Here is a 13,329-nt window from a genome sequence, read left to right as displayed (position 1 = left end):
ATGAATAATTTATCTGATGAATTTAGCCCCTATTTCTCTGCTGCTGTAATACTAGTAATTAGCCTGTGATTTCCCAACATCATTCAAATTTATTTGACTTTTTTGTTATGGATTGATGGCAGTTAGAGGAAAACACATCTCACAGAGCTTGACTATAGCAGCTCACTTCACTTAATTGCAAATCCGTTGTACCAGGTCCTTGACTAGAATGATTGCTGTGGACATCTGTGCTGGGATGACTTCCCTCCACACCTTCCTTTTAATTGGAAACTTCAAATCCCTGCCCCCTCTTTTTTTAAAAAAAACCTGGTCTAAGGGACCAGAGTTTATGGTGTTGATTCTCAAGTGCAAAACACAAGGAAACAAAAAGACACAAACTACTACAGTGCAATAAGAGAATATGACTTCATGAAATGCAAAAGCTCGGTGACTAGCATAAAAGTAAGGCACAATTGCGCATCCTTGTCAAACTCTTTCCCCTCCACATTTATTATTACCTTTTAAAGGGCAACAGTTTGTGCAGGCCTCTCTTCAACTTGGGTGCAACTACCCTGCACAGGCTGTACAATAATTTACTGTGGCTGATGAAATGCTCCTGCAATCTTAAACTGCATCATATGCACTGGCAACCAGGGACCAAGGCAGTTACCCCCCCTAATTATTTTTTTTAGGGACTGGGCCCCCTCAATGTTCTGAGGACGTTTGGCAATGCCCCCTGGCTCTTCACGACATAAGGACGTGGCATCAGTTCCCCTCAATCAACCTGAGAAGATGGCGCCTCTGGGCTGCATCAACAGATCCCAGGAAGTGATAGTCCTGCCACATCCTGTGTGCAACTCTTGGCACCCCCAATAGACAATGACCAACTGGCGTATGACCAGAGGAGAGTGACCAGGATCCCGAAGGGTCTAAAACCCAAGTCCGATGAGGAAAGTTGAAAGAGTTGAGTATGCTTAATCTGGAAAAAAGGGGGAGGTTAAGGAAGCACACGAGAACAGTCTCCAAGTAACTGAAGTGCTGCCATGCAGAACAGGGAGCGGGCTGTTGTTCTCAGCTGTTCCAGAAGGCAGGATTGGAGCCACTAGGTGAAAATTGCAGAGAAGCAGATTTTGGATAAACAGTAGGAGAAACTTCCTAATGGGAAGACCTGTCTGCTTCAAGAGGTGGTGGGTTCTCCCTCATCGGAGAAGTAATAAGCTAAGACTGGATTGCCATCTTGCACCAAGCAAGGGTCAGACTAACTGACTTCCAAGCTCTCTTGCAACTCTTAACGATTCTATTCTCAATCGTTATTTTCCTCTTTAACTGTTTTTTTTTAAAATCTCCTTTCATTTACTCATTTTTAATGATTTTTAAACAACAACTTCTGCTTTAATGTCAGCTTTGTAGGTTGTCATGCACCCCGATAGGTTACATAATCCTTCAGAAAAAAAATCTATCTGTTTTATCCAGCAATGAGCAGCAGAGGATACAATAGCTCTGAAATCCCTCGGTATGTTCGGCAGTGTTGGCCAAATTGGCAGCTGTCAGATACATACTGTTAGGCTCAATTTACTATTCTGTTTTCATGCAAACTGACACACAGCAGGTTGAATGTCCTTTTCTGAAACATTTCTCCCAGGTGCTGGCTTTTGTATTCACCAAAATGCCCAAATAATTCCCTTGGGAACAGTTAGAGGGAAATATTTCAGGAATCAGTCAGAAATAAGGGATTTCTTGCAGTATTAATGAAATGTTATAGTGCAGAATGAGAAGCGGAGTTCATGATATATGAACCTAACAAACTCCAGCATATTCAGATGCCATTTTAATAAGCGTACAGAACTGCTTTACAATGCCATATGTGCATAAGAATAGGTGGGGGGGGAGGGGGAGGGGGAATCAAATATTTGTCCATGATAGATAGCTTAGTTGGTAAAGCAGGAGACTTAATCTCAGGGTTGTGGGTTTGAGCCCCACGTTGGGCAAAAGATTCCTGCATTTTAGGAGATTGGAGTAGATGATCCCCGTTGTCCGTTCCAACTCTACAATTCTGTGATTCTATCTTATGCCTAGAAGGTTTCTGGGGAAATGAAGCCTTGTTACTTTGCTACACAATGCCCCAAACCACCCAACACGCTTCCAAATGCATTTTTTAAAAAATAAATAGAAGTATGTTTCAGCAACTACTGTCAACACCCAAGCCAGGTGCTTTTGCCAGGTATCTTTCCTGCTGTACTGTTGCTCCCCATCATCTGTTGCTGCCTCTGGTGTAATGGTTAGAGTGTTGGACTAAGATCTGGGAGACAAGGGTTTGAATCCCCACTCAACCATGAAGCTCATTAGGTGACCTTCGGCCAGTCACCATCTCTTACCTTAACGTACCTCACAAGGTTGCTGTGAGGACGAAATGGGGAGGGGGAGAACCATGTACACCACCTTGAGATCCTTGGAAGATAAATGAAACAAACAACAAATATTTGGACCCCCAAGCACTTTGGGCTTGGGCTCCAAAGTTCAACTGTAACACACCACTGGCTTTGGTTGTGAGACAGTAGCTCATCCATGATGACCACCCAATGGGCTTCATGGAGGTCCCAGGTCTCCCTAGGCTGACATTCACAGTGGGTATACTACACTGGGTCACAATAGTCACAGCACTGCTTTGTGTCTAGACTTCTGCAAGCTGCTGGCAGGAATGTTTGGTGGCGACACAATTTATCTTAATGCACAAAGCAAGTGCCACATGTCTGGAGAGGTGTCCGCCAGGTACATATAAGGGGACAATGGCGATGAAGCAAAACAATGGGCTTAGCGGCAGCCTCTGTTTCATACGGCTGTGTCGGGACCATTCCTCTCTGCGACGAGAGCTTTGATGGACTTCTGCATTCCTGAAGACACTCAGGGCCATTAGGAAGAAAACAAATGCCACTGTTTGCTGCTCAATGAAGCCTAACATTAAAGGCTGATGTCCGTGGTGTGTGAATCCAATTAGCAATTTGATCAATGTTCTCAGTGTGAACGGTTTATATCATACAGAGTCCCTTATTCCAGAAACCCATTGTAAATTTAGCACAGTTCGTTACAATGCAGATGGGCACACTGTTGCAAATGTTCTCGTTACTCACTGTTTTAAAATGGACAGCATGAGAAGTTGTTTGTTTTTATTTACTATTTTAAGCAAGAAGTTTCTGTTTCACATCAGGGGTAGCTACCAGCTTTTGTGTAACGAAGAGAAGACCAGAAGTATCATTACTCTCAGCTCGAGGCAGCCCTACAAATATCTTTCTGCTTTACTGAAGAAACATTTCAACACATCGATGTCACAGCTATCTGCTGGCATATTTATCTTGGATCAAGGAGCTTTGCTCCCTCTTCTGAAGCCCACCTCTCTCCATGTCAGAGCTACCAGGCAGCACAAAATTACAGCAGCAGAGACAGCTGTAGAAGGGAAGAGGGAGAAGAGGAAAAGGCAGAGGAGCCTGCACTTTTGATAAGGCACAACAATTGGACGACCAACCTGCTGTGGATGTGTGTCCCCATTTCGGCATGTGTTGGCATCCACGCCGATTGATTGCATGTGCGGATCTTCCAATCGCTGGACTGCGGTGGATAAATGCACAGGGCTTAGACAACCCCACGAGTTCCCTTTGAGCAACAGACTTTTCCAAAACTGCTTTGCTGGGAACCAAGCTTGGTTTGAAAACAACAAAGACTCTGGGGACTTTTGAAGGAAAGGCTTTGGCATTGTCTAATGATTTAGGCAGAGCTTTATTTCACACTTCATTTAGTTAGATGATTGGGACTGGAAATGAAGAGTAGGGGAAATGTGCCAATCTCTTTTAAATGACTTACTGTGTGTGGTTTTTATCGTCATGTCCCCTTCTGGGTTCCAGTGCAAGTTCTGGCTGTTTTGTCAGACCATCTCCTTAATTTATTATAATTAGTTGCTGCTGCTGCTGCTGTTATTTTCCAGTTAGAAGATGTGCTTTCACTACCAGGATTGGCTATATATGTATTTTTTTAACGAGTAAGCCAATTGAACCTTGGTGGATTAGAGAAGAGAGGCTTTCATAAGATCCTTAAAAGTACAAAAGAGAGGGGTGGTAATGCACAGGCCTCTCCCCTGCCCAGCAGAAGAGGTGAAACCCACATAGGAACATAGGGTGAATGTCTAGTTTTACACTTTATGAGAAATCAAGTGGTGCACATGTATGTGTGTACCTGTCAGGAGGCGGAGTCAGGAGCAGGTCAGCAATATGTTACAGACTGTTTGGATGCAGATGAGTGGTGTGAAGCATCAGCTGGGGATGAAGGCTCAGAGCCAGGGGACTGATGGTGGGACAATGGTGAGTGGTCAGAGGGAGGAGACTGGGAGGAGGAGGTGTCAGAAGCTTGAGAATCGTTCTGCTGCTGAACTGAGTGCACAGTTAGCTCAACAATACAGCATCTGCTTTGTGTGCAGAAGGTTTCAGGTCCGTTCGCTGCACTCCTGCCTGAAAATCCTGGAGAGACGCTGCCAGTCAGGGTGAACATTACTGAACCACATGGACCAATGGTCTGACATAGGCAGCTTCCTTTGTGCCTTCTGGCCCTCATCCTCCCATGGCACTCAATCCACACACACCGCAATGGCATCTTCTCCGACTCAAGAGTTTAATAATCTAGCAAGGCAAGTAGAATGCTCTTCATCTAATAAAAAAGGGATAATCATGAGCAGGAGTTGAAGATTACACACTCCATGAGCCTTGCTTGTTTAATCGGCAGGTTTTGTAGTGTACAATAAAGCTTGATGCAGAGAAGCATGTAGCTTTTACCATTACTGCATTCAGGCAGGTGACTATGTAGTAAATTTTTTTAAAAGCACACCTGCAAGGACAGCCTTGATGAGTATAAGCAGATTAGTAGCAAAGACCTTGGTTTCCCTCCTCTCCGCTTTAAAGGAGACGTTGGAAAATGGCAGTGCTCTGCACTTGAAAGACCAAGAACCAAGTTAGTACAAGGCAATTCGATGGTCAGAAACAATGGAAGCTCTTCCAACTCTTCTTTCACCTTTCCCCCCCGCAGTGGAATAAATTCCTGGTCCAGAAGATATTAGTGAGCTTTGGCTGTGTTGAAGAATTTGAGATGGGAACGGAAGAAGAAGAAGAAGAGTTTGGATTTGATATCCCGCTTTTCACTACCCGAAGGAGTCTCAAAGCGGCTAACATTCTCCTTTCCCTTCCTCCTCCACAACAAACACTCTGTGAGGTGAGTGGGGCTGAGAGACTTCAGAGAAGTGTGACTAGCCCAAGGTCACCCAGCAGCTGCATGTGGAGGAGCGGAGACACGAACCCGGTTACCCAGATTATGAGTCTACCGCTCTTAACCACTACACCACACTGGAATGCTAATTCTGAGAGAGTGGGTCTTCCTCCCAGAATTAGGCCAGATCTGTATTTCCCCTAATTTTTCCACGTTGTTCCATGTTGCAACCCCTTCCCCAGCCAGGACAGTCAGTTTGCCAGATTTTGGATATGAGGCCTGCAGCCTGCATGGGTAGGCAGGACCTGTCCAGAGCCTTGAGAGGATAATTCAAGGCTACATTTTTTTTAAAAAAGACCTGTACAGAATAGATGTACCTAGAACTAAAGACCCCCAATTCTAGCCCCAGCGGTGGCTCCTCATAGTGAATTGAGTGTTTCCTGAAGTAACCATGCAACCACAATATGTCCTCATATACATTTATATAGCAATAACAATGGCTTTTCGGGTTAGGCTTATTCTTCTTCCTTCTCAGCTCTACAGTGGTGCCTCGCTAGACGAAAATAATTCGTTCTGCGAGTATCTTCGTCTAGCAATTTTTTCGTCTAGCGAAGCACCAATGCAAATAGCGGTTTTCGCGCGACGGGAAAATAATTCGTCTTGTGAGGCAGCCCCATTGACAATTTCGTCTAGCGAGTTTTTCATCTAGCGAGGCATTCGTCTAGTGGGGCACCACTGTATATGTTTTGCTGTAGTCTTTACCCAAGCAGGATATATATATTCATTTATTTTTTAAAAATGTGATTCTGGAGATTCAAAAATAATCAGATTCTGCTTTCTTAACCACCGCAGGACACTCTCTTTAATTACCTTCAGCGGAAAGCAAGTGATGAGGTTGCTTAGCAACTGGAAAAGTCTCACCCTCCGTACTTGGAAAAATGGCCATCCAAACTGTGACTAAACTGCTTTGCTCCATTGGATATATGAGATGTTTGTTGTGTGTACTGTTCTTGCACGAGCAAAGCTGCCATAATTTCTTGTAGGACAGGGATGAATTGTACGTTTATCCATTGAAAATTCTAACACCTATGTTCATACAACTCTGTGACTTCAAATATATCTTTATCTACTCCTACCACAAATACGTATAGGAAATCTAGAATGAAAATCACTTGGGCTTTTTATAACTTATAAAAAACAGAACAATGCCTCCCTATTCTGGGCAAAGAAACGTTAGCAAATGCAGATGGTATCCAGAGAGAAAAGTCATGATTGCACTTTATTGCGGAACCAGAACAAAACAGTATATAATGTGAGGAGAAATAAACACAGATTGTTTTTTTTCTTACTTACTTCAGGCTTTGCACGTAGCAGGATAACATTCAACTAAACATACAGAGGAAAACCCCTCAGAACTACACAGCCAATCAGAACTTGTGCTCCTGCAGCAAAGATCCTGCTGGTCTAACACTGATAACAAAACTAGTCTCTTAAATTACAAACTGAATGATCCCTGCTGTTGCACTTCCAACAAGAAATGCATAAAACAGCAAGAATTCAGTAATCAATCTTGCCTTGTTTTCCTTCTTTGGTTAGAAAGCCTTGAAAAGACAGCTTGGAAACAATAAACCTACAAACAACCTGGTTCTTCTTTCTTTCTTGCTTTCTATTTAAAAAGCAGCCATTTGCACGCACACCCACTCCTGAGAGAAATGGTTTCCTAAATTCACATCTCCTCCCCCTCTTCTCTATGTAATAACTCCACTCCAACATACTTATTTTTGCAGTGTTGGGGATTCATCTCAAATTCTTCCCCTTTGAAAAGATGGCCCATGGATCAACTGCAAGTTGGTCATGTGACATATGATGCACTGCTAGTTTATTATGGCTATTTTATGTCTTGGCTAAATAAATTCTGCTTGGCTGACTTCAGAATTATGTGGCCTTCATCCTATCATGCTTGTGCCTTCTCCTCATTTTTTTTTTAAAAATGGAATCTCTGTGAAGGGAACTATATATGAACACTACATAAATTTTTTATACCTTACCAGGATGAGGACTCTGATGCAGAAAGCAAAGTTACCTCTTGGGTGGATAATGTCACTGTATGGTTTTGCCACTAGGTGGCACTGGAGTTTAGTTGTGTCAGGATGGAGATAGGACAGGCATAGGCAAACTCCGGCCCTCCAGATGTTTGGGACTACAATTCCTGTCATCCCTAGCTAACAGGACCAGTGGTCAGGGATGATGGGAATTGGAGTCCCAAACATCTGGAGGGCCGGAGTTTGCCTATGCCTGAGATAGTTTTCTGTTGTTTTTTCTGTTCATGTTTCCAGGAGATAAGAAGATTCTTGGCCAGCTTCCCCACTGTTTGTCTTCTAAGCTTCCTATGACAGCTGCCCACTATACAAAGGGTGCAAAGTTCTTCCCATTCACAGGCTTGAGAAATGAATGAGTAAATCTGATCCTACTGTGCAGTACAGCAAATACGAGGTTTAGGCCAAGGCTGGGGTGAATAACGTCAGCACCAGTAACCCAGCTGCACTATCCATATAAAACCTGATGGCAATTTGCTTCTACCAAGGTCAATAGTAAAGCTCCCATTTTGTTTTAATGGAGGATTGCAAGCCCTGTATGTCACTTAAAACTATATGCAATATATTAAAATACTAGTGAGAGAGCTTGAAGCATAACAAGGAAAACACACAAGCCTCTTTTAATCTAATCTACTTGACAGACCCTTTTCCTTATCTGTTCTATGATTGCTCAGTTCTCCAGAGATATTGCTGGTGTAAACCTAATTAGCATCCCCGGTCTGTTTATTTATCTTTTAAGTGTTTGATATAATTTGATGTGTGCAGATATATTGATTAACTTAATGTATCTATGGAGTTTATTTTAACCCTATTAAGAGAAAAGAAAGCGTGGGAGGAAGTTACCAAAAAAACCACCACAAGTTTATCTCTTAAGCATTTGCTGTTAGAGCCTGGTCTACTTAATGCTATGAATTGTAAAGCACTTGCTGATTCTTGAAAGAGCTAAATAATCTACATTTCTAAATGCACATGTTGAGGATTTTTTTAAAAAAAACAAAAAACAAAAAAACAAAAACAAAAACAAAACAAAACAGGTAAGTTGCTTGGAACAGATATATGTACATTCTAGTTGAATAATCTATAGCACTGGAATTTTTTGGATATTATGCACTAATCTTAATAGCTTCTTCTTATATTAATAACAAGAACATATACTATAAATATATGTGTATTATAAATATGCTAACCCTGAAACTTTCTAAAACCTGGTATGCCAAGGTAAGGAATAAAACAGCTACACATAATGCAAAAAACAATGTGGATTTTAATGAGAATTAATTAATAAGCATTAGTCAGTAATAATTCTCAATATTTTAGGGGTCTAGACTACATATATGATTTTTATGCATTCATCTCTGTATATTCCGGTGACCCAGTTAAGGTGGCCACCCAGTCAACTGAATTTCCATGCTAAATAAGACACCGTTTCTGCTTAGGAACTTTGGCCAGACATTTCCAGGAGAAACACATTGTGCTCTATGTCTAATGCTAAATGTACTTCATGCACCTATGCTGTTGTATCATGCTTATTAATGCATGTTAGAAGTATTCAGCCCAGTCATGTTCATAGTCTTCAGGGGATGGGTGTGTGACAATGGCCCCCAAAGTTTATTGTGATTTTTTTTTTGAGCTTTGAAATTTGGTGGCGGCTTGGTTTATTTGAAAGATATAAGGTGGCAGAAGTTTGCAATTAGTCTCTGCCCCCCACATTGTTGCTAATTTTGCTGTTGCTGCAAGCAGCGGTGGAGCTGCAATTAAAAGCAGCAGCCTTGATAAATGCCCCACAGGAACCATGCTATGTCATGACTTAACATCATTCCCACAGGCATTCTTGACACACCAGTACATCTTCAGAATATAAAATCAACATTTTTTTCCATTGAGTTAATTTTTTTAAGTGAAAGAAAAGGACCAAGTTCAGCTAAAATAATTTCAGTATTTGAAAATACTGAAACTACGGGTGGGTTATCCATCTCTCCTGTTTCCTGTACAACCACTTCCCTAGCCAACATCAATAATTAGCTCTCCAACTTTAGTCAGATTATTTAATTCCCATATTCTAAAATCATCTGACCACCCCCCTGGATTGAATGTTTTATGCCATACTAACTATTGCAGACCCTCCAAGTGTCCCTATTTTCCAGGAACAGTCCTGGATTTACAGAAGCGATCCTGGTTTCTGATTTGATCTTAGAACGTCTGGCTTTTCCTTAGAACGTCCCTATTTTCACCAGAGAAATGTTGGAATGTCTCTATTTTCATCAGAGAAATGGTGGAGGGTATGCTATTGATATTAATGTATATAATCTTAGCTATAATGCACAATAAATCTAGATGTATGACTAATATACCTAGACAACTTACTGCATGTTTCTATGTTAACAAACAATCCTCTTTCTGCATGATTTTGCCCTGAAATTTTGCTTGTGGATTTTTTTAAAATTAAAAATACCTATTGTGTTGTAGCAGCGTTTACATTTGCTAAGGCCCCATGATGTTAAAGGCTCGTTCTAGATTAATGAAGACACTCTCCTAATTAGTCAGTTCACAGGCTATGTTTACACAATTTATGCGTTCCTTCAATCTTTTTTGTTTCTCTGTGTCTTGGGAACCGCAGCCTTGACATCCAACACCTGCCAGCACTTGATTTACCATTATTATAGATTGTGTTAAGTGGTGGTTGAACAAGAAGATGATAAATGTACCAATGCGCCTTGAATTCTCAAATGGCAAAACTTCACAAAGGGCTCTCCTAACACAGAACTGTGCAGTAGTTTATCTATTTGTTTTGTTTTTGTTTGTATGGCTTTCTGACCTGCTCAACTCATAAGATAACAGAATCTTGTACATTTTAAGACTTGAAAGCACCTGCAAAATAAAATACAGAGGGAAAACCAACCACATTAAGGTAACACAGACAGCATGGCTGTGCCACACTACTGGGAAAGTCTGTGTGAATGGATGGGGAACCTTTGGCTCTCTAGATATTGATGGGCTTCAACTTCTTTGGGCTGAGTCAGGGATGATGGGAGTTGGGAGTATATCAATATCAGGACAACCACAGGTTCCTCACCCCTAGTCTAAAGCATAGCACCACAGATGCTTGCTGGATACCTAAGGGAGGGATTTCCACAAAATAGGTGTGGCAATGGTAAAAGCCCTGCCCTAGGTGGTCACAAACTGTACCTCAGAAGTGTGTGGCATAGTCAAAAGCTCCTTTCCTGGGCCTGGGGCTCAAATAGGCTGGTCCCAAGTTGTTTAGGGCTTTATATACCAACATGAGCTTATGTGGTACCACAGAGGGACGTGGGTGGTACTGTGGTCTAAATCACTGAGCCTCTTGGGCTTACCGATCAGAAGGCTGGTGGTTCGAATCCCCACGATGGGGTTAGCTCCTGTTGCTCTGTCCCAGCTCCTGCCAATCTAGCAGTTTGAAAGCACGCTAGTGCAAGTAGATAAATAGGTACCACAGTGGTGGGAGGGTAAATGGTCACATGCTGGTCACATGACCTGGAAAGCTGTCTGTGGACAAATACCAGCTCCCTTGGCCTGAAAAGTGAGATGAGCACCACAACCTTTGACTGGACTTAACCGTTCAGGGGTCCTTTACCTTTTTGAAGTGGTACATTAAGCATTTTCTTATTTTTATGGTAAGCATTATTAAATGGGCAAGACTAACTAGACATTTAGCAGGTCGTCGAATAAAATGATGTTACTCTCAACAGATGGGCAAAACGCTATCTTCTGGGGATCTGATATCCACAGATAAACAAGTACAGTTGTAGACCTGAGTAACAGCACTGCCATATATGTGGGTGACTTTTGTGTAGATCCAGGGCTTTAAAGATTCCTGACATGTTTCTCACTGAGATGTCAAATAACTGCACACACACAAACATTTTATTTGACAGCAAGTGGCTATGTCTTTGAGAAATATGCTGCGTACCTCATCATTTAATTAATTTTGTTACTCTTTGGAAAGCAACAACAAGGTCAAGTCTTGACAATCAAACTTCTGCAACCATCCTGCTCAATGAAAATTCACTCAGCATATTGGTATTCATCCACATATCTAAGACCTCCTTTTGCCTCAGTAAGAGGTATTATTATCATTTTTCTTGATGCTAAATTCCTGATACAAGGAGAAGAAGCAAGGAAGGAAATGATATGTCAGACTGAGAGATGGCTTGTCACATTTCTGAAAGCTACATGTAGGCAGGTGAATTCATGGATCCATTTCAGGTGCTTAAGGTCAGCTGTTTGTCAGGGTCTCTGTTAACTGTTTGATCACAACAAACAAGTGCCTCAGCAATAACTTTAACTAGCTAAATTTTGGGAGATTTTTGTGTTCTATTTAAACAAACCAATGGCCCTTATAGCTGGACCTCACTGGCCCTTGAATTTCATGGCCTGCCACCATGGGGTGGGGTGAAGGTTTAGGATGGTTCCCCTAGAGTCTTAGATATAATTGAATTGGAACACAGATATGGGCAGTTTGTAAACTTAAATGCTACCTTTTTCCTTTATGGGAAATTCTTTGTTATTTGTATTTTCTTTCTTCTTATTATTTTCTTTGTTTATAAACCCAATAAAGAAAATTTAAAAAAGTCTTAGATATAAACTCTCTGAACATGTCACTCTGCATTCTCAATCATAATACACATCCCTTTAATTTTAAAGTATTTAAGATGCAATCTTCGTTGTCATCAAAGCATATTGCAAGAGTTGATATGTGACAGGTTATTGAATCATTGCTTCAAAGGAGAGATCTCTCCCCACTGGTCTTATGTACCTCCCATACAATTAGGTACTACATCCAGCAATATTGTTATTTTATAAAATATATTTGCATAGAGCAATAGCAGGGGCGGAGCGAGGGGGAGGCGTAGGGGGCGGTCCGCCCCGGGTTCCAGGGGAGGGGGGTGACACTTGGGCCAGCTCCACCCCACCCCACCCCGCTGGCAGGCCCCAGAAGGGCCGTGGGGCAGAGCAGCCTCGCTCGGCCGGCCTGCGAGCGCTCTCCCTTCCTGCTGCTGGGCGGATGGAGCAGTGGAGGAGAGGGGCAGGCCAGCAGCCAGGCGGCGTCACACTGACGCCCCTCGCTGGTCCACCACATCGCCCCGCATCGCGCCCCTCCCCTGCTCCGCCCAGCACCCAGCAGCAGGAAGGGAGACCGCGTGCTGGCCGGCCGAGCGAGCCGAGTCCTGCCGTGCCGAGCGAGGTTTCTTGCCGGCGCCAGGCAGGGCTCGGCTCGGCCGGCACGCGCTCTCCCTTCCTGTTGCTGGGCGGGTGGAGCAGCGGAGGGGAGGGGCGCGCTGCGGGGCAATGCTCTGCCCCTGGGGGGTGCCTCCCATTTGCCGCCCCGGGCACCCAAGAGGCACCGTTCGCCCCTGGTAATAGTTTTATGTTGCCTTTGATCATTGTGCAACTGCTTACCTAGAACTAATCTGATTTCCCATAGTGTTTCTTGCTTATCTTAAACACTCTGTAACCTTTCAAAAGACAGTCAAACAGGGCAGTTTTGCTGAGCAGTAGAGATGCTTAGAAAATTCAGTATATATCAATGTCAGAATAGATATTTACTTAACCAACAGAAAGTGTTGAAGCTTGACTTAACATTATTCTTCCTGATGTAAGATGCCAAGGAGAGTATGGAATAAATGAGAAAACGTAGTGTTGTAGAACTTGTCTTTCTCTGTTCAGAGAATTTAAGCCGCATTAAATACTTAACATGTTCAGAGGGAGGAAATAAAATACAGTCTCTCCATAAGAAGCTGGAATTTTTTTGAAAACAGAGCTGGAGATATATAAGAAAGCTGCTTTTTCATCTTCCCACAAGTATGCTACACCCCACATAATAAAGAGTTACATTTATACCAATAGCATAATTACAACATTAAAGAGCTGAGCTCTAAAGAATGGCTTCGTCAAGAGAGTTTCAGTGACTGCATTATACCCATTTTGCACATGGCTTTAATTAAGAATTGAAACTAAGACTGGGGCAATAAAG

At 42.5% G+C, this 13,329-nt stretch overlaps 1 protein-coding gene and 1 long non-coding RNA gene across 2 annotated transcripts in view; one reads left to right on the top strand and one right to left on the bottom strand.

Annotated features, from left to right (window-relative positions):
• Positions 1-6,675, top strand: part of LOC117056284 — an 80,885-nt gene extending 74,210 nt beyond the window's left edge. Inside the window, exon 3 of the long non-coding RNA XR_004427722.1 lies at positions 6,582-6,675. This is a non-coding gene — a long non-coding RNA (uncharacterized LOC117056284). The remainder of the gene's footprint in view (positions 1-6,581) is intronic.
• Positions 1-13,329, bottom strand: part of B3GALT1 (beta-1,3-galactosyltransferase 1) — a 79,745-nt gene that overhangs the window by 48,645 nt on the left and 17,771 nt on the right. The gene's annotated exons all lie outside the window — the stretch shown is intronic.

Source organism: Lacerta agilis, chromosome 1 (genome assembly GCF_009819535.1).
Source record: "Lacerta agilis isolate rLacAgi1 chromosome 1, rLacAgi1.pri, whole genome shotgun sequence".
NCBI classification, from domain to species: Eukaryota; Metazoa; Chordata; class Lepidosauria; order Squamata; family Lacertidae; genus Lacerta; species Lacerta agilis.
Note: the sequence above shows the minus strand (reverse complement) of the source record. Positions and strands in the feature narration are given on the sequence as shown.